Below are 20,205 nucleotides of genomic sequence, written 5' to 3'. Positions count from 1 at the left end.
GAAATGAGAAAGTGTGTGTTGCCCTAATGACATCACTGAGACCGAGACTTCATTTTCTCAGACAATAGATTTCATTTTCTTTAAAGAAGGAAGAACTTTACTGTGTGTTAAGAAGTTAAATCTTTTCCTGTTACACTAAAATTCCGTTCAAGATTAGAAGAGGAAATAGGACACCGAGGCACACTGATCCCTCAGAGCACGTGTCGTATTTCATCATTTTCACTACTCTGGCATCTGGCTAACTCCCCTCTCCTTTGCTTTCTGTACACACATACATCCACACCAATCACTAAAGTAATTAAGTCAGGCAAGCCCACACCACCTCTATGGGGAGGACGTTGAAAGGTCTTCTAAATATGATGGCGTACAAATATTTTAGTAGTATAATCAATAAGTTCCATTCTATAGGGCTTTCTAATTTGCACGTCACTTCTTAAGAGTAAAGCGCAATAGAATTGGGCTTCTTACAGTCAAATGCCTCAATTTTTGTCTCGTACTTCACCTCTGAAATATGATGATCTACTAAAACAAAACCTACGGGGCAGAAAGGCATTTTCCCGCTTTGCAGATCAAGCAGCAGCATGAATGTCTTCCAGGATCTCTAGGAGCTCCGTACAGAGCTGGGCATTTCTCATCCCTCTATTAATGTGACCTTCAAGTGACAGAACTGGTTCAAGAATAACACATTTTGATGGTACTTGTAAAAGTAATGGAGCTGCTGTCAAAACCACCCAGGATGACAATGAAACTTTAATACACAGTAGGTACTGTGCGGGCGAGAGTAGGCACAATGTCTGCACCGTAAATGTTTCCGCCTAATTAGTATTTAACTCACAAACTTCTTTGACATCCAGTTTCAAGTGATTAAAAAACAAAAAAAAAATATAATTGGTCCAGTGGAGCCACTATGAGTGAAAGAAAGCTGTAACTGCCTAATAATGCTGGTGCATGCCACACTGACAGGTTCACTTACTCACTCATTCAGATATATTTATCAACGATCTACGCAAAACACCACTGAGTTGCTAAGGGAGATAAAACAGGGGCTAACGCTTTATTTACACTCAAAAAGGGCTACTGGTTGAGTCTAAGGAGCTAAAACTATTCCGAGGAATGTCTGCTTAGTGTCCTATTTCATATCACACGTTAGTCCATTGAAGAGGGAAAGATAACTTCAGTTTTTGGAATGATTGTAGAAGGCTTCTTGGAAGAGGTACCATTTGAACTAGCCCACGAGAGATGCACAATGATCCCAGCAAATGGCGCTCCAGTCAGGTGGAACCACATAAAGTCAAACACTCCAAAATGTTCTCTGGGGAATAAGGAAGAGTTCTATTCGACTCTCGGGTAGGGTCGTATTAGAAAAGAAGACCAGAAGTTAGGTTGATGACACTGCGGAGATGGATAACGCAAGGATAACAAATTTGGGTTATATTTAACAGGTAACTAAAAACCAATAAAGCATGTGCTCTAAGAAGATTTTTTAAAAGACGAATTAGCAGGGTGAATATGACATTTCTGTTCTTAAGTCTGTGCTCTGGGACTGATAACTTTTAATAATCCCGTGTCATTCTGTCACATCTTAATCATTCCCCAATCCTGGGTAAACACAACTATGATCTCTCTCTGTGCCGGGTCCCTGCAAAAGGGATGTTGCTGCTTTGGAAAGGAGTCTATTTAACTACCTGAGAGCTTGGGCTGCTCAAAGAACATTCTGAGCAAAGCTCAACACCTGATTCTACCTTGGCACTCACAGCTGATTGCACCAAGCACAGCAAGTTCACACGCCTGCCCTAGGAGCTCTGAGTGGCCAGCAGTTACAGCTCTGCCTCACAGGTTCCAGACGGACCGGATGGACTGATGAAGCTCTCTCCTCGACCGGTTTCCAAAGGAGACTCATAGAAAATGGACAGCAGAGAGGAGAGAAGCCAGGAAAGAGAGAAGGTGTCGGCAGAAACGAGGAAGGGGCAGGATATCTAGATAAGCAGAAATCACGAGGCAAAGAGAAAGAGAAGAGAGAAACAGGAAGAGTGAGAGAGGCGGAGTGTGAAGGAAGGGGCTAACCTAGCAGGCCTGACCGCTGCCCGCTGCGAGACTGCTCACAGGTTTAGCCCTTGGCTGGCACGAAGAACTTGGATTTTGAGAGGGCGTCCACCAGCCAAGCTCAGAGTGGCCCGCTGGGCCTGAACTGTCTGTGCAGACTTCCTAGGATGTGCTGAACACCTGCTCTCCTCCTGGGAGTCAGGACCCCTGCAGTGCTCCAGGCAGTGGCTGTCTATGGGAGCCTGCTGCAAGCAAAGCCCCGGCGCTAGGGCTCCCCGGGCTCCCCTGGCAGACAGGGTTTCCCACGTGCTGTTGGGGCTCCCTGCTGGGGTCACCCAGAGTGTCCTGTGACTCCGCCGCGAGACAACCCCTGGCAGCTTGTGCCTGGTCTCCTTCAGACTTCCCCATGCTTTGCCTTTGCTCCTTCCACTGTAATACATCATGGCTGTGAGGCTGTGAGTGTGACTTTGGTTGCGTCTTGTGAGCGCCGGTGAAACACTGAACTTGGGGTTGGTCTGGGGGACGCGGACACACAGCTGTGTTGTCAGTTGACAGCGAAGCCCATTCATTTACTCATGTTTGTAGGTGAGGAGAAAAGCACGATAAAAACAGATCTGGACGCCAGCGACTGGGGCTTGGTGCTCGGTGGTGGTAAAGCATTGCTTGGGGTCTGAGGTATCCTGAATAATTCTGAATGACTTTCAGTTTCACTGCGGACTCCAGGAAGATTCATTATATCCCCACACTCCTTTATCTGCAGTAACCCCCTGTTACTTAAGGCTAAGTCAAACAAGGCTCTAATTGTTTCCTAAAAGAGCCAAACAATTGCCAAAGCAAATCATACGGTCAGGTAAAGTGACTACGTGACCAGTGGATGGTTTCCAGCCTCAGTGAAGCCCTGGAGCTGCCCACAGTGCTGTTGGCTGGCTGGTTGGCTTTGCCTTTATTCAGCAACCTTGTGTTCTATCATGAAATGTCTTCTAACTTCAAGCTTCAGCTCGTCTTAGTTCTCTCCCGTGATTCTCTGCTGAGCAACTTAATCTCTTTGAAGAAAATGATATCCATTAAAGGTATGACTTCCACCTCCAAACCTACCTGCGGGGACCGCATTCTAACCGTCTCACCTCCAGTTCCAGAGGAACAATGGTCTCTTTTCCTGCACACGTGAAATTGGGGATGTAATTTCCACACCGTCTCTATCTTTCTCTTTTGTCCAAGTCCCGGCTCTCTCCATCGTCCCCTCGTCCCTAATATCGTTCATCTCCCGTCTTCACAATGTCTTTCCTCTCTGTACACACAACATTCAAGGCTCTTTCACCCTGACATAGCAAATCAATACAAACAAAAAGAAGTCGCTTCCTGTGACACAGCTGCTGTCACCTCGCAGAAACTCTGCAAGGTGGCCCACGCTTAGTCTTCACTTACTAAAATCACACTCATTTCTTGGTTTCCATCCTACAACCTTATTCAAAGACCTGTTCACTGCAAAATTCAATGTCTTCTTTCAGTCCTAGTCAAGCTTGTACCTGCCTGCATGACCACTTTAATTTTTGAAAGTTTCTTCTCCCACTTGTTCTCAAACTCCCTTTTTTCCCTGCATTTTCTCTGCCTTTTCTCATGTCCTCAGTAACTTCCTCTGCCTCTGCAGCTTGCCTTGCTAACACTGAGGGCTCTGCTTGTCCTCCCCTCTGCCTACATATGAGGCATCTTCCCGTGTGCTCTCCGTTTCCTCCCAGAGGTCCTACACCACCCTCCTCTGATGGCCCCCAGACCTGCATCTCTCCAGCTCACCTGTCCTCCCATGCTCCAGACCCGTCCTCCCAACGACTCCCTGAGTATTTCCACTGCGAGGAGAACTTCAAGTCAACGTGCCTGCAGTCAGATCCAGTAATTTCTCCCTAAGATGTGCTCCTACTTTTACTTTTGATCTGATGAATAAAAAGTATCATGTCTACATTCTTTGAAGCCAGAAGATTAGAATACAGAATATATTAGAATAGTAGAATATAGAATAGTAGAATATTCTCAACCTCTTTCTCTCCTTCACACAACCAATTAACCCCTAAATCCTATCACCTCACTTGCTCCAGTCCCAAAAAGCTCTCTCAAACTCGCTACTTCTTTCTTTCGGTATTACTACGTCCTTAATGTCCCCGTGAACAATGGCTCATCTAGGAAATGGCATGAGCTTTCCTCTTGCTCCTCGGGCGGCTCCCACTCTAACCCACCCTCTACAAAGTCGTCAGAGCTCGCATACCAGAAAACTAACCGTGAGCTTGGGCTTTTGAACCAGATCCCCTAGGTTTGAATCCTGACTCTGCTACTGTCTTGCTATGCAGCCTTGGGCAAATAATGCGCCTCCTCTGTGCCTGTCTTGATCGGTAGAGCAGAATACTGCTAACAGCTAAGAAGATTAAGTGAGTTAACATACGTGAAGCACCTACACGTGCATCTGACGTGCAGTAGGTGATCAGTAAATGTTATTTTATAATCATATATATATATTTTTTTCTTTACCTGTTTTGATACCAAACAAATATGCAACATCTCAGTGAAGCTTACTGCAACCATCCCCAAAAGAGTAACTGCTTCCTTTTCTGGGTCTTAGAGCTATGATTTCTCTTGTCATCATGGAATATGCACACCATACACCACATCACAGGCCTGCTGCAGAAGAATACAGGCTCCTGATCAGACTTATGTCAGTATTCCCAGAATGAATGAATGTGTGTGTGAACACTTGGATGTAAGCCATTTTATCACGGTCCAAATGAAATATTATTACATTTTTTCTGAAGTACCTGTGATAGATGAAAGTATCAAAAGGCAATACAAGATCAAAGAAACAAACAGCAAATCCACATGTAGAAATACCAGTGAGTATTTAGAATGAAAACACGGGCCTTCTCGAAATCTTTTGGAATTTATTCTATTAAGTAAGGGAAGTTCTAAAACTGTTAGAACAGCAGCTGAACTACTCATATAAATAAACGCTTAGGACTTCCCTGGTGGCATAGTGGCTAAGAACTCTTGTTTCTGAGATTTAATTCGGTGTTGCGGTACAGAGGCCGGATTCGGGTTCGGTATTAGTAGGAGAGCACGCTTCTCGGGGAGAGGCAAGAAAAAGAGTAGAAGAAATGTCAGAGGTGTGGTAACACCAGGGCCATCAATCTGGCAGCAAGTGAGAAATACCACAAAGTATACCGAGAGCATCACAGCACACGGCTCACCTTGGAGCCACCGACCGTAATTGGTGACTGAGAAAAAATTCACTGAACGTGATCTGTAGTGACACTTCCTAAATTTGGGGGTAGGGGTGTAGATCGGCTAAAAGACAAACATGCTGGAAATATTTTGGGGTTGCATCTTAAAGCACTAGATTGACAAGGGACAATTTCAGTGAAGATAGAACAGGCTTTGATATTCAAACACAGCATTCAAAATAACACCCCACGGACGGAAGGCAGGCAGGCATTCCAAACACAAACTCCCAACACGAAACGCTCACGGGGACGGTTAACACGAGCCTCCACGGGGCAGCTTCGTTCACTGTCCTGCAAATTTACGGTGAGTGCCAAGCAGCAAATTCATTAAAACCAGGAAATGGCTTACGTAGTTTAAAGTGACAAACAGTTCTAAAAATAAATGTTTGAACTACATGGATTCCAAACAGATTTATCACAATCAGAACCGCTAACAGCACACCTATCAGGACTAGAAAATTAATTCACGATAATAACGTGTCAAACTGTATGTTTCTTAACGTGTTCCCCCCCCCCCCCCCCCGCCGTTCTAAAAAAGAACCCACTTGTTAAGAAGCACGTTCCATCTCTACCCACCGTCACTCCCAGTCGCTGGGCCGTTTTAAGCGCGTGCTGACTTTTTCCCAGCCTACTTTGTCCTCTTCTACATTGTCGAGAAACGGCTGTAGATGGGAGCGCAGATTATCATGCAACAGGGATGCTCTCGCGCGTTTGAGGGAGCCGTACAGTCTAGTCTAACTGTGCTGTGTTAACATCACCCAAGTGCAACACTTTAAAAATGTGTACACAAATATTCACATTTATGCTTCATTATGGGCTGTTTTGCCAGAAAAATATCACACTTTATTCAGATATTACAGTTGTGTTATTCCCGTGGACATTTATTTTACGCAATTAGAAAGCACAGGAAGAGTGAGATAGCTACATGTTACGACCACACAGCCGCCCACGGCTGAGGCCCTCTGGTCGCGCTCCTCTGCCACGCACGCCCTTCAGAAGAGCTCACCCTCCCCTGCACTCTCTCCACTGAATCCGAAGGGGCAAATATAGCCCATGAGATACAGATGCAGTAGCTCCTGGCACACAATAATGACCGACAGCAACCTCAAGGGGAGCGGACAAGGGTATCCTAAATGCTGAGGTTAACAGAAGCCTGGCTTAAATACCATTAGTCTATGCAAGTCAGAAATTCCCAGCAAGTTTAGAAAACACAATTTTCTCTTAGTGGACTCCTGATTTTTTCTAGAATCTAAGATACCTTCTTTACTTCCTTCCAGGATCACTACTGGGAAGGAGAACACAGCCAAAGGAAAGGGTGGGGAGCCACGAGGTTGGGATGATTTGCTTCTCCTTCCCACCCTCAGAAATGTTTCCTGGGAATGGCGGCTGGTATAGTCTCCGAACTTCTCTGCAAGTGTCTCTTAGTAGACGGCCCCAAGAAGCAGCCACGTCATCAGTTAGCACAACATCAAGGCCAGTTGATTATGGTCACATCATGTTAATACATGACATTCAACATTAAACCTTAAAGCAGTCTGCGTAATATTTCAAGTATTGAATTTTAATCGGGGGGGGGGTGCATTGAATAAACAGCAACCTCAATGATTCACCTGAACATAGCATAGTTTTTGTGTTTGTTTGAAATATTGTTCTCACTGGGCTCTAAGTAGTTAGTTAAGTATGCATATTAATTATTACCAAAGTATAAGAATGTTCCTAAAAGGGCATCTATTGTCCACATAAATATCAAAGAAATTTTTTTATGATCAGCATGGTTTCAGTGAAAACCAAGTGAATTAATGTCATTGGTAGGCAGATCAAAGAAGAAAATGGGTTTCTCACTATTTGAAGTTTTCTCACCTGAATTCACTTAGTATTTAACTTATAATAATAGTATTCACAATACGTTATGCTATTTGTTGAAAGGTTTTTAGGAGTATGATTGTCATAAACCTTTAGAGGATTACTTTCTTGACAATGATGCTCAGAGAACATATGTATACACCAAATTCGTAAAATCTCCAAGAAAGTCTCAGCAAATATAAAGAATTGTTTAGGAAAAATACATTCCCCTTAGAATTATTTTTATGTTTTATGTAAAGAGGTAAAAAATAAACAGTGGAACTTTTTAGCAGCTCTCAATTTTAGGAAAAGGTCATAAATTTACTTACAAGGAATCTAGAAGTCAAGAGTGAAGTTCCATCACCAGCCTGCAAATGAACAACAACAAAACCTAAGACAATATGACTATACTCAGGCCACTTATTTGAACAAGACAGAAAAAAAAACAAACATGATCATATGCTTTATGATTCAATGATATAAATTTAGAGCATTGGCCACAGTAAATAATAATGGTAACAGTAATAGCAATGTCACGATCCTTTTCTCCAAAGATTAAACGGAGCATACCATAAGTCTTTTTTTTTTAAGTGCTTTTCTTCCACATGCTAAGTAGGTCAAGCTGTTAGTTTGTTTACATGCATGCTAAGGAAAACAACCAGAAGATTAATACAATAATTGAGAAGAAAACAGTGGAATCGGTACTCTGAACTATAGCACAACATATATTCACAAACCCAATTAAGATCACAGGAAAAAAATGATTTTCTATGTCACTGAGGTTTTCCAACAAGTTTTCACAAGTCATTGCATCTAGATATGAATACGAGCTAATCTACGGCCTCTCAACCACCACTGATGCAGCATTTGTAGTCTGGGCTGCAGGAAGCCAATGGGGTGCTGCACTGATGTTAGCTCTGCTGTTCTGACACTCTATCCGGATGCTCCAACTTTGCTTCAGCGCACTCAGAGCTGAGTCTGAATCCTCAAAGCACGGGTAGAAAGAGTTATGGTTAAGGCAGGGTTAGAGGTGCAGTGAGCCAGCATGACCTGCACTGATTTGCAATCCTAAAACTGGTGTGAAAACAGCATGGTGGCCTTGACTGGACACTCACATGGCTAAGGGCAAAATGGGACAGATATGAATTCAAGCGTTTCTCTTTCTTGCTCTCATCATCTCTCTTCTACACCATGATGGCTCAGTGTACAATCATTTTATGATAAAAGATACAAATTCGATGGAAGGATCTGTATTTTCTATAGCAGATAATCTATCGGGATGTTGTCTGTTAGGTGCTTAAATGTGTCGGTGCTTGTACGTATAACGTTAACAGCCTTAGGTTGACCTACATATATTATCAGAAGATTTAACACGGGTTTTGCTAAATTCCTTGTCTCTTTTAACCAGGGAAGTTACCATGAAGGTGATGCACAGAGCGCAAGCACAGATCTTTGATCTGGGAGGAGTCTCCAACAATAAGATGAGTTTCAGCGTAGATAGCAGCTTTTGTGCACACTGCATGTCAGGATACTTGACAGAGTTAAGTGATACAATTGAAAGTTAACTAACAGAAGGGAGAGGCAGTAAGGGGCAAAGAAAAGATAGAAAATTCGTGTTTTCAGATGAGATCTGTAAGGAGGAGGAGAGTCATCTGGGTAGGGAGACATAAAAACCCTCTACAGTTAACAGGAGCTGAAGAGAAATTGATTTAGAAAGAACAGAGGCATAATCACCGTGCTGAATAGCGCATTCAATAATGAGTCTGATTCTTGGAAACGCCGAGCTAAAGGTGGAGCCGGTAACTCTGAGAATGACACATGCCATGATTTCTGCAGAAACAGAGCCACTCCCTACCCCCCATCGAGAAAAGTCTACACAGCACAGTCTCAGAAGCTATGCTGAGTAGTAAAACTGAGGCGAGAGGGGAATGTACAAGTCTGAGGGATACAGCAAAGTGATGGAATTTCAAGAGAGCCCTGAAAGCGGTGGAAACACGCCACAGATCAGACTCAACAGTAACATTCGAACGTGCGGATAATACTGTCACCTGTCTTTAGGGGAAGGCAGCTGGATATAGCTCCGTATTTTGCAAAGATGTCAATTAAAAAGTCCCTCAGAGAGGGAGAAGATCGATAAAAGAACGTCAAGGTATAGCTCATTTGAAACTATCACAGAAATAAGGAAATGGTGCTGATTTAGTGACAGCCTATGTTCTCACAAACATCAGGTAGGAAGTGAATGTGTGTCTCTGTGGAATCACTTTTGATACCAAAATCTTTGCGTTCACAGTCAAGCATAACCACGTTCTGAAGCAGTAACCCAATGTAAGACGCAGGAGACGGGGGCAACGCTACACACACTGGGGCCGCCTCCCGCGGTCTGGCGCCCGGCAGGAGCTGGGACGGGCATGGACAGCCACGAGACTCTCAGCTGCGTGCAGACACCCAGCAGCCCCTCCGCGGTCTGTCCTTGCGTTTCGCATTCTCGCCAAGTGTGCTTCTGGCTCCTCATCCCCTCCCCTCAGCGCCTCTCTCTTTCCTGGCTTCCCCCGTCCCGTGGCTTCCGTAGACGTTTCTACACCAGCCTGTCGACACAGTCGGGCTCGTGAGCCTCGTGCGAATACACCTCAGCTCTGCCCACTGAATTCCATCCTTCTGTGCGCTACAAAGTCAGGTACTGCGTCCTGATTTGGTCCATTCCTTCTCACTCACCCGAGTCCTCTCACCACCCTCTTCTCCACCACACACCCATGTATACATACACCTCTTCTCCCCTGACCAGTTTGCTAAGCCATATAGCTATATATACACGTACATATATGTCCCTTGAGTCTAAAATATTCCAGAATTGCACTTTAAATTTTTATTATTCTAGAATGAGGCACTTGGAAATTACTCTAAGTTTATACTTTGTTCCAGAATTATATTGTCTAACCTTTCGGCATGTAAGAATTGATTCGGTGGGAACGCTTGGGAAATACAGGAAAGAGCACAATCTATCTGGGGTCTGCTATTTGTCCCAACTGCTTAGATTGTTTCCATTTTTTTAATTAACAGAACAGTGTCTGGCATCTGCGAATACAGCTCTGACAAACAGGAAGACTTGACTAAGAGAAGCTGGCATGTGGGTCGAATACTGAATTCATCAGGGGTGACTCTGTTTCACTTCGATGGCAGGACGCCCTTACCAGCTTGACTCCCCACGTTAGGTGCCTGTAACTTCTTTGTCTTAATCTTCAATTTTCAGTCCTCTTTCTCAGATTCCAGTCTCCTCTGCTCCCCTTCCCTGCTCTTGGCCTCCATGGCCCATCATGCACCATCTGCACTGTACCCACGTGGTGAATTTCCTGTCCACTTATTCATTCACCTTGCTGTGCACTTCTGAATTAGGCATGGGGGCGGGTTGATAAAAACGCACATTCACACTCTCCTTTCATAATCTATAACGAGGTGACAATCTAATTGTTAATCCCAGGATGTTTTCTCATGAAAAGCTTTTAGAAAATCATAGCAGACTATAATCGAATTCCAGATGAATAATATAGAGCTGTAGAAGGTAAGAGAAAGTAGGGGTCATGGTGCTTTACAGCAATTCATTCATTCGTTCATTCAACGCACACTATATCAGGCACTGGACTAATGTCGGGAATGCTAAAGTTATTAAAAAAAGAAAGACTAGACCACATAGAGTTTTCAGTTGGAGGGAGACACGTATAATGTTAGATATCAATGAATGCTGAAGAAAAAAGTAATGCAGTTGAAGGAAATAAAAAGAATAATGCAGGTGAGGGAGAACTTTCAATTTTAGATGAAATGGCTACAGAGGTTCTCACGGAGAAGACAAGATTTAAATAAGGACCTGTGCAAAGTGAGAGACTGAGCCACGTGGATATTGGGGGTAAAAGCACACAAAGACCTTGAGCTGGGCACGTCTGCAGCGTTAAAGTAGGAAACCTAGACGCGGAGCACAGGGGGACCAGTAGAAGATGAGGCTGGAGAGCACCGGGCCCAAGATCACGAAGGGACTTGTGGGTCACAGTAAGGAGGAGGGCTTCTGCTCAAAAACAGATGTCTCTGGAGGGCTTTAAGCAGAAAAGTGACATGATCTGACCCCCATTTTGACAGGATTGCTCTGGGTGGTGTGTTAAGAGTAACCTGATGGAGGGGAAGGAAGGACAGAATCTAGAAGACCAGTCAGGGGCTGCGTTGTCAGTCCGGGAACGAGCTGACGGCAGCCTGGAATAGGGTGGTAGCTGTGGGATGATGAGATGCTTTCAGATTTGGGGGGTATTTTGAAGGGAAAACCTGAATATTTGACTGACCAATTGGATACAGGATAAGAGAAAAAGAGGTACTGAGGCGGAAGCCAAGATTTCTGGCCTAAAAGCAAGTAGAAAACCAGACAGGTGGAAGGATCTTTAGCGAGGCAGGGGGGAGGGTTTTTCAACTTCTTCTTTGCCAAGTCAAGTGTGTTAACTAGATACCAAGTGGAGGTGCCAACTAGGCAGCTGGTCATACTAGTGTGGATTATGAAGAGACTCAGGATTGAAACATCTGGGAATCGTCAGCGTGCAGAACCCGTGAAACTGGACAAAATCAACGAGAGAGGGAGTGTAGACTGAAAAGAACGGAGATCCAGAGATGGAGCAGAGTGACATTTCAGCATCTGAGGGTGAGAAAAGTAAGGAGGAAGACGCGAAACGGTCTAAGAAAGATCTTCTGGAGAAGCAGGAGGGACGGCACGCCCCAAGGGTCCTGGAAGCAAAGTGAAGGGAGCGTCTTCAAGAGCAATGGTACGGCCTCATTTTGCCTTTTCAACCTCTTTTCCTGCATCACCTGTCCAAGTCTCTTTTCCATTTCTCTGTGCCCTGCAAAATGCCGAAGTGGTTCACCACCCTCTGCTTTTCTTCCTGTGCTTCCTGAAGAGGATTCGTGGACGGTGGTGAGACCACACCCGGGTGTCAGGCCACCAGTTCTGACACAGGCTTCAGCTATCCCTAGGGCGTTATTTAACTTCTCTCTGCTTTAATTTCCTCATCTTCAAAACAGGCACAATAATAGTAACTATTTGGGCCGGGAAGGACAACTAAATGACAATATATGTGTACGGAACTTCAAACGCTGCCTACACATAGCAAACGTTACCTAATTACACACAACTCAGAGCGTTTCTTCTCTCCACCTTGCTTCACTGAAACCCAACCAGAGTCCCCTCCTGCATTTAGTCAATTCCGTTCTTTTATTTCTCTAAAATCATTAGAAAGGCATGATCCAGGATCTGAGCTGCATGTTATTTTATGTAGACTAATCTTTCTTTCTACCCACCCATCTCTACTTGTGAAATTCCTGTGGAGAGACACACCTCTCCAATGCTTCAGCGTTTCTGTAATGCCTTTGTGCTTTCTCACTTTATATATTTGGCATAAAGCTCTAACGAGGGAAGATTCTTTCCTAAGAAGGACGCTATCAATCCACAGACGTCCAGACCAAGGATGAGGGTTCTGCTGCCGGCTTCATCTGGGTTCAGGAATCACCGCACCTTCCGACGCAGAGGGCCCATCGGTCATCCTGACAGAGCTGGGCCCCGGCCCTGGGGGAGGCTGGCCATTAGGAAGGAGATAGCAACAACTGGGCAGCATGTACAGAAGCCTGCTCTGAGCAACTGTGGCCTGGAAGCGGGGCGAGTGGTCTAGTCTCGGGAGTGAGCCCAGCAGGGGAGGCCGAGGTTTGGGCAGGGCCAGAAAGCGGTCCCAAGACCCGTGATTACACGCCTCACAAAAAACTGGGTTTGGGTTTGCGTCATCCTAATGGACAGTGTGTGCTGTCCTCACAAGTCAGCATTGTAGAAGCGGTAGTTACTTATTCTAGACAAATGACATGGGAAAGAAGTGGGCCACAGGCATTTATAATCTGCGTCTCCTTTACCTACTGTACCGTAATACACACTGTAACAGGCAGTTACAAACACAGCAAAGCATCTGACCAACCCTGTCCTTTCAATGCTTATATATTTGCCTTACTATCCTGAGAGATGAGGTTATAAGAACATATTCTAATTGCTTTACCAGCTCATATTGAGAGAAATAATACTTAAGAAAAAAATTCATAGAGTGTGATATTGCAGGGATGGGCTTCACTGGTATACCCAACCGGAAGGAACAGTATTAAGAGCTATTTTTGACTTGGGGCAGAGATCACTTGATCTTAATGAACGGTTTTTTCTTTATTAACGTCTCTGCAAATGAGTTTTATACATAAACCTGAGGGGTTTTGTGAAGTTTATCAAGGTAATATTTATAAACTGCCCTAAAATCCCTAGCTGAAAGAGAAAATGTCATGCAATATTACTTGTCGAAAAATGAGACCTTTTGTAAGCCTTAATTATAAATTTAAATTCCCTTATATCAAGGAATGTGAATCAGTCAATTATAATGAGCCATGACTGTGTGCACATGGTAAGTTCTTTAGGGCCAACAGGTGAGTCACTCATTTCTTTTTTCTTCTTCCACAGCATATACTCTGAAAATTGTTGTTGTTTATGATGGTAATACTACTACTGGTTAGTAATAATAATAGCAGTAATAATAATAATACTCTAATTGTCTAGATCATGGCATACACCATTCATCTTGCTGGGAATTATTAAACAAGAGGGTGTCATTCGTGGTTTACTGATTGGCTTCAAGGCACACGTCAGCATCAAAAATATAGTTACCATTAAACTTGACTCCATTTAAAGATGCCAAGATCCAAGGTGGAACACAGAGAGTAAGATTAGGAGTTGGAAAGTCACAGAGTACTTGGGCAGAGGTCAGAAACCAGCACAGACCCAGGGCAGCCATTTAATTTGTCTGTCTGTCTATTATTTTTTAACAACTTGGGGCGCCAGACGCCTATCTTGATGATCCTTCCCCTTTGTAGAGAATCCGCAGGAGGTTTAAGCTTCCCGCCCTTGCTAATAAAGTCTATTCTTCTTATTGAATAGAATGATCTTATTTGTTTAAAATTTGGTAGTATCCAGTTGAAAAGAGTTCTGGTGGGCCTGTGGTATTTTGGAGCAACGTTCTGCGATCATCAGGGACACAGATCATCTTCTATAGATTCACCTTTGAACATCCAGCACCTCGTACATTGCATGACACTTGCAAGAATAAACACATGTGGACAAGTGATGACATCCTTTGCCACCTCTGTCTTGTCGGTAGGATTAGGCCATGCAGAGAGGGATGGTTTTCCTCCAAGTCCTTCTTAATGTCTCCATGTTTTCTATCTTATGCATGACCAATACTTCAAGCCACTATGTTTAGTTCTGATATTCATGAATGTATTCATTTACATTTTTCCAGTTTAACTGAGATACAGTTGACATAAAACATTGAGTAAGTTTAACATGTGCAGCGTGTTGATTTGATACACATACACACACTGCAAAACGATTATCACAGTAGAGTTAGTTAACACATGTATCCATCACCTCACATAACTAACAGTTTTGGTGTGTGCACTCGTGTGTGGTGAAAACACTGAACATCTGCTGTCTTAGCAACTTTCGAGAATATAAGGCTATATTACTAACTATAATCACCATGCTGTATACTAGACCCTCAAGAACTTATTCATCTTAGAACTAGAAGTTTCTGCCCTTTGACCAACATCTCCCCAATTTCTCCCACACTCTGGCAACCACCATCCTACTCTGTTTCTCTGAGTTCGATGTTTTAGATTCCACATATAAGTGATATCGAATAGTATTTGTCTTTCTCTGACTTACTTCTCTTCACATCATGCCCTTAAGGTCCATCCATATTGTCACAAATGGCAGGGTTTCCTTCTTGTTCATGGCTGAGTAATATTCCAGTGTGTGTGTGTGTGTGTGTGTGTGTGTGTGTGTGTGTGTAATGTATTACAGACACACTTATATACATATATACGCACATGTATTTATACACACACATATATACATACATATATGTACACACACACACATATATCACATTTTCTTTTCATGCATCGATGGACACTCCGATTGTTTCCATGTTGTCTTGGCTATTGTGAATAACGCTGCAATGAACATGGGAATGCAGATATCCTTTCGAGATAGTGATTTCATTTCCTTTGGTTATATACCCAGAAGTGGGATTGCTGGATCACACGGTAGTTCTACGTTTAATTTCTGAGGAAACTCCATACTGTTTTCCACAGTGGCTGGACCACTGTACGCTCCCACCAAGAGGGCACAAAGGTTCTTTTTCCTTTACATCCTCACCAGCACGTGCTATGTCTTGTCTCTTTTATAATGGCCATTCTATCAGGCGTGCGGTGCTCTCTCAGTCGGTCTTGGTTTGCATTTCCCTGAGGATGAGCGATGCTGAGTACCTTTTTCTGTCCTGTTGGCCATCTGTCCGTCTTCTTTGGAAAAAGGTCTATTCAGGTCCTCTGCCCAGTTTTCAAGTGGATTGTTTTTGTTTCGTTTCACTTGACTTGGTATTGAGTTGTATGAGTTATTTATATATTTCGGATATTAACCCTTATCTGATATATACTTTGCAAAAATTTTCTCCTATTCCACAGGCTGCCTCTTCATTCTGCTGATCATTTCTATTGCTGTGCAGAAATTTCCAACATTGTGATGTAGAGTGGGCCTATGATTTACTGTCTATACCTAGACACTTTGAAGAGCGCAAAGGGGTATTAGTGTCACCTGTACCAGGGCAACAGACATCCTGTCCTGGGCTCAACAATTGTGTATGGTTACCGTAATTACCTGACCTTAGATGGCAGGGGAGAGTGTGCCTTTTGCTACTGTCTCCCATGCTTAATCAAAGTGGACTTTACTTACGGTAAAATCCAAGTACAGACCAAGGTATCTTTATTTCTCACCTTGTCCACTCCAGTAGTGTATATTCTGCTTCACCTGCAGACCATTCTTCAGAGAGTACTTTAATCACAGGTCACAGCAACATGCCTTTGCTCTCCGTAACCCCCCTGGTTTGCACAGCTCACACCTTTGACTTTGTTTATGGTCAAATATCACCTCTTCAGAGAGCCCACGTCAAATCATTCTATCTAGAAGTTAAATCTCTCACTTCCTCTCCTGCTTTGCTTTTCTACATAGCGCTTTTTCACTTCTGATGTAACTACGTGTATTTGTTTATTTTCTGTCTGTTAAACAGGCCACGAACTCCATCAAGGGAGGGACATCTTCTTCTACTTGTGACTCATTTAAGTAAGTTCTGGCACACAGCAGGCGTCCACTTCCTAGTTATTGGGTGAATATATAAATAAATGAATATGTATAAGGGTACAGATATTAGGTCAAATCTCAGATGGAAAAATTCAGAAACAAAATCTAGCACTAAAATCTCTTCCTCATTCAATCTTTTACCCTCTCCACGGGGACAAGGTGAGAAAAAGATCAAACAAGGAGCTAAAGCGTTAAGCCAGCATGTGCTAAAAGGACTGAAGGCGAGAAAGGAGAGAGCGCGCTGTTTATCTTACTTTAATGTAAAGCTTTAAAGAATCTGAGATTGTCCTCACTGAATGCATCGTTCCTTGTAAAGACTAGACATTCCTGCTTTTCAACCCTGATTAAAAGATGGGCGTCCTGCCATGCCCCAAAGATCACCGGATTAGTTCTACGTCGGCTAACGGAAGGCAAGGCGGTCCATAAGCAAGGGCCTGCTTTGGAAGACTCCCTGCCTCTGGCTCCCAGTAGATGGGTGCTGGGAAATGCTGGCAGTAGTACCCCAGCTGATCTCAACTGCCCCGAAGTTGCCCAGTGAGGAAGGCTGATCTCTAAGCAGTGAGGGCCCAACCACTTAGTGCTTTACAGACCACAGACAATTGCACTCAGAAGCAGAGGGCCAGTCGGTACTGAACTTCCGCGCTCTGATGGAAAATGTTCCCTGCAGCTCAATGCACACAGTAGCCAATCGACCCCCAGTTCTGCCCTAGGGGTCACTTCTGGATTTCTTCCAAGGGAGAGCAAGTTGCTTAATCCAACATCAGTATGGAGTTGCACAAAACCCAGCATCACTTTCTAAGTGAGAAGTGTACTTAGCTCACGACTAGCCTTTTGATGGGAACCACGGAGCTCATACCATTCAAAAATTATTTTTAATCGGGATGCCTTCCTGTCAAACAGTAAAGTTACTAATAATGCTGTAAATCTTCCAAATAAGTTTTGACAAGTTTGCTTTTTTGAAGAAAAGCTGAAAAACCAGAAATGTAGTTGGTAATGTTTGAACAGAGCTTTCAAAAGACCTTTACAGACAGTTTTTACTATGAATTCATTAGTTTCCTTTTTCAAATTTCAAAAAGTACATCATAATTTGCTAATTAATATGTGATTTTTATAGTTTGCCTGTATTTTTTTATCTGTACTATTCTCTATGTTCATGAACACCGCTTGGTGCGGTGCTGGTAGAATAAATTTGAATACAACAGTTCAGAAAAAGCGAATCACTTTCCCTATAACCTTGGGAAAGGTTAAAAATGTGCCCTTCACAAATGGGTAGCAATAAGGGCCTGTTATCATCCAAACCTGATGACCTCTTCCTCATGTTTGAAAATATTAGGACCTAAATGTAGTCATGACATATTCCACGTGTCTTACGCTTTCTGTTATAAGCTGCCTATGTATATATTATCATACTTGGTCTTCACAGCAGTCTTGGAGTTCTTTTCCTCAGTTTGCAAAGGAGGCTACAGAGACTCAGGGAGTTTACATAACTTGGCTACAGACACAAAATGAGTAGCAGAGTTGGAACTGGGCTGCAAATCATCGGTCCTAACCTTCTCACTGCTTATGTGTCACCTCCTTACCGTTGTCCATTGCGGCTCTGTGCCTTTTTTCCCAGCACTTCTGCATGTGCAAGTTTCCTACGGTGGAGCGATGCTGTGTCATGTAGACCACAGCTTTGATCTTATAACTCGTTTAAAAATGGCCTCAAATCCCAATATCAGAACACAGAGAAATTAACCTGTCCAAAGATACACAACACTGAGTCTTTTAAAAACTGTGAACTATTAAGAATATTTTCTAAATACGTTAAGTGCCTATCTCTAAAATTAATGAAATCAGATATCTTATTAAGACATGAGGGATAAGATTACTCTCGGCACAGTTCAACACAAGTGAACTTTAATTGCAGCGAAGACTCAGATGGCTTAAGCAAGTGGATTCTGACTTTGTGTATGGTGCTGGGAATGTAAAACGTACACCAGATTTGAAGACTTTGTACAAAAGAAGAATGTGAAATATCTCATTAATCACTTTTATACTGATTACATATTGAAATGATATTTTAGATATATTAAGTAATATGTATTACGAAAATTAATTTCACTTGTTCCTTCTTGTTTTTCAAAAAGTGGCTACTAGAGATAATTGAAATCTACACACGGGACTCCGAGTATATTTCTACAGGACAATGTTGGTCCAGAGCATGGTGGAGATACCTAAGACATGACTGCTGTCCTCACTAGAGGAGGAGACAAGGCTTATGTATGTGAAACAGAGGTGGAAGGACATATCTGTTTAAGTAACAAGTGATTGGAAAAGGAACATAGCATCTCTGAGAAAGTTCAAAGAAGGGGAGAATCAGTGTGGTCTACAATACATGGGGAAGGGCTGATGTTAAGGGTTGCAAGAGACTCTTTGGATGAGCTTGATGAGGAAAACGGACAGGACAATGTCACTGTCAACGTCCAGCGAAGGAAAGGAAGAGAGAATAAAAGGCGGCAGGAGCACAGTGGAAACCCTGACCCTTCATGAGCAGAGAAGGAATAATCACTACTAAGAAAGGAGTCCGATGTTTTCCTAAACTCTCTATTAATCCAATGTTGGCAAGTCAAATACATAACATTCTAGGCAGCCATCTGATACGATTTTTTTGTTCCTTAAAAGAAATAACGTTTGGTAGTCACAGCTGGAGTTTCCTCTGTCTCTTTCTCTTTTCTAAATTCAATTTGCCCAATTTTTTCTCAAAGTATAGGCGAGTTACAATATTGTATCAGTTCAGGTTTATAACAAGTGATTCAAAAGTTTTATATATTATACTCTTTTTAAAGTGATTATTAAAGAACTGCTATATTTCCCCCCGAAATAAAAAACAAATAAATAAATTCCATTTGCCCCTTTATTTCTACAAAATCTCCCATTCTGAAACAGCTTTGCAAATGATTACAAGCTTTCAATGTTACAGGGCTCATTGCCCTATGCATTTGTCAAAATTTCTGCAAGTAGAGAGATAACCTAAGGACATAAAAATTAACACATGTAGATTAATCACGGATTCTAGTTTTGGCTCTGAAATCAATACTAAAAAGAAGTCAGATTTTAAGCTTCCGTTAAAAAAGACATACCCAGAAGAGGTATAACTGATAACCTGGCTTGTTTCAATAAGAACACGTGCTGAAACCATCTGTCAAAGAACACCAGAAACACACCCGCGAGAAACGTTTGGTTTTTAAATCTGAAATCAAAATGGTAGCGTTAAAGCTATGTTTTATTCTAGTCTGAGAGAGTTGTCTCATTTATACGAAACACCGAAATAATGAAGTTGTTTCTGGGTTATTGGCCCCTTAATCTCGTATATTAATTCAGGTAATGCATCACTACTACTATCTTCCATTTAATTATTTTTTATTTATGTACCATTAAGCTCCATTTTCATTACGCTTGGAGGACAAAAAAAGGCCAAACCCAGGGCATTTGGGCAGAGCCATCACTTCCTTTACAATCCTCAGAAGACCCTTTTCTTGGTAGAGAACACAAATGACGGTCCTTGACGTTTTTTAAAAACATTTTTTACTTCTTTAATTAGGAGTTTCAGGCAGGACCTTCTGCCTGAAGCCTTAACGTTTTCAGATTCTGCCTCACTTCTCAGCCGGTTCTTCCTAAGTTTGTGCTGAATACATTCTTGCTTTGCAAGAAACCTGCTCTCAGGCCCTTTCATGTTCTGCTATAATCTCTCGGTAATTACAAAGTCTCTCTCTGCGACGCTGGGCAAATCCAGGAGGAATTCCGAAGCTAGCCCGCACATGTAAACTTGTA

The 20,205-nt window shown here is 42.8% G+C and overlaps 1 long non-coding RNA gene across 1 annotated transcript in view; it reads right to left on the bottom strand.

Annotated features, from left to right (window-relative positions):
* Positions 1 to 7,485: 7,485 nt before the first annotated feature.
* LOC132417654 (uncharacterized) overlaps positions 7,486 to 20,205 on the bottom strand; it is a 918,655-nt gene continuing 905,935 nt past the window's right edge. The window contains exon 4 of the long non-coding RNA XR_009517905.1: positions 7,486 to 7,516. This is a non-coding gene — a long non-coding RNA (uncharacterized lncRNA). The remainder of the gene's footprint in view (positions 7,517 to 20,205) is intronic.

Source organism: Delphinus delphis, chromosome 21, assembly GCF_949987515.2.
Source record: "Delphinus delphis chromosome 21, mDelDel1.2, whole genome shotgun sequence".
In the NCBI taxonomy this organism is placed as follows: Eukaryota; Metazoa; Chordata; class Mammalia; order Artiodactyla; family Delphinidae; genus Delphinus; species Delphinus delphis.
The sequence above is the reverse complement of the archived record's forward strand: the minus strand, read 5'-3'. Positions and strand labels throughout refer to the sequence as shown.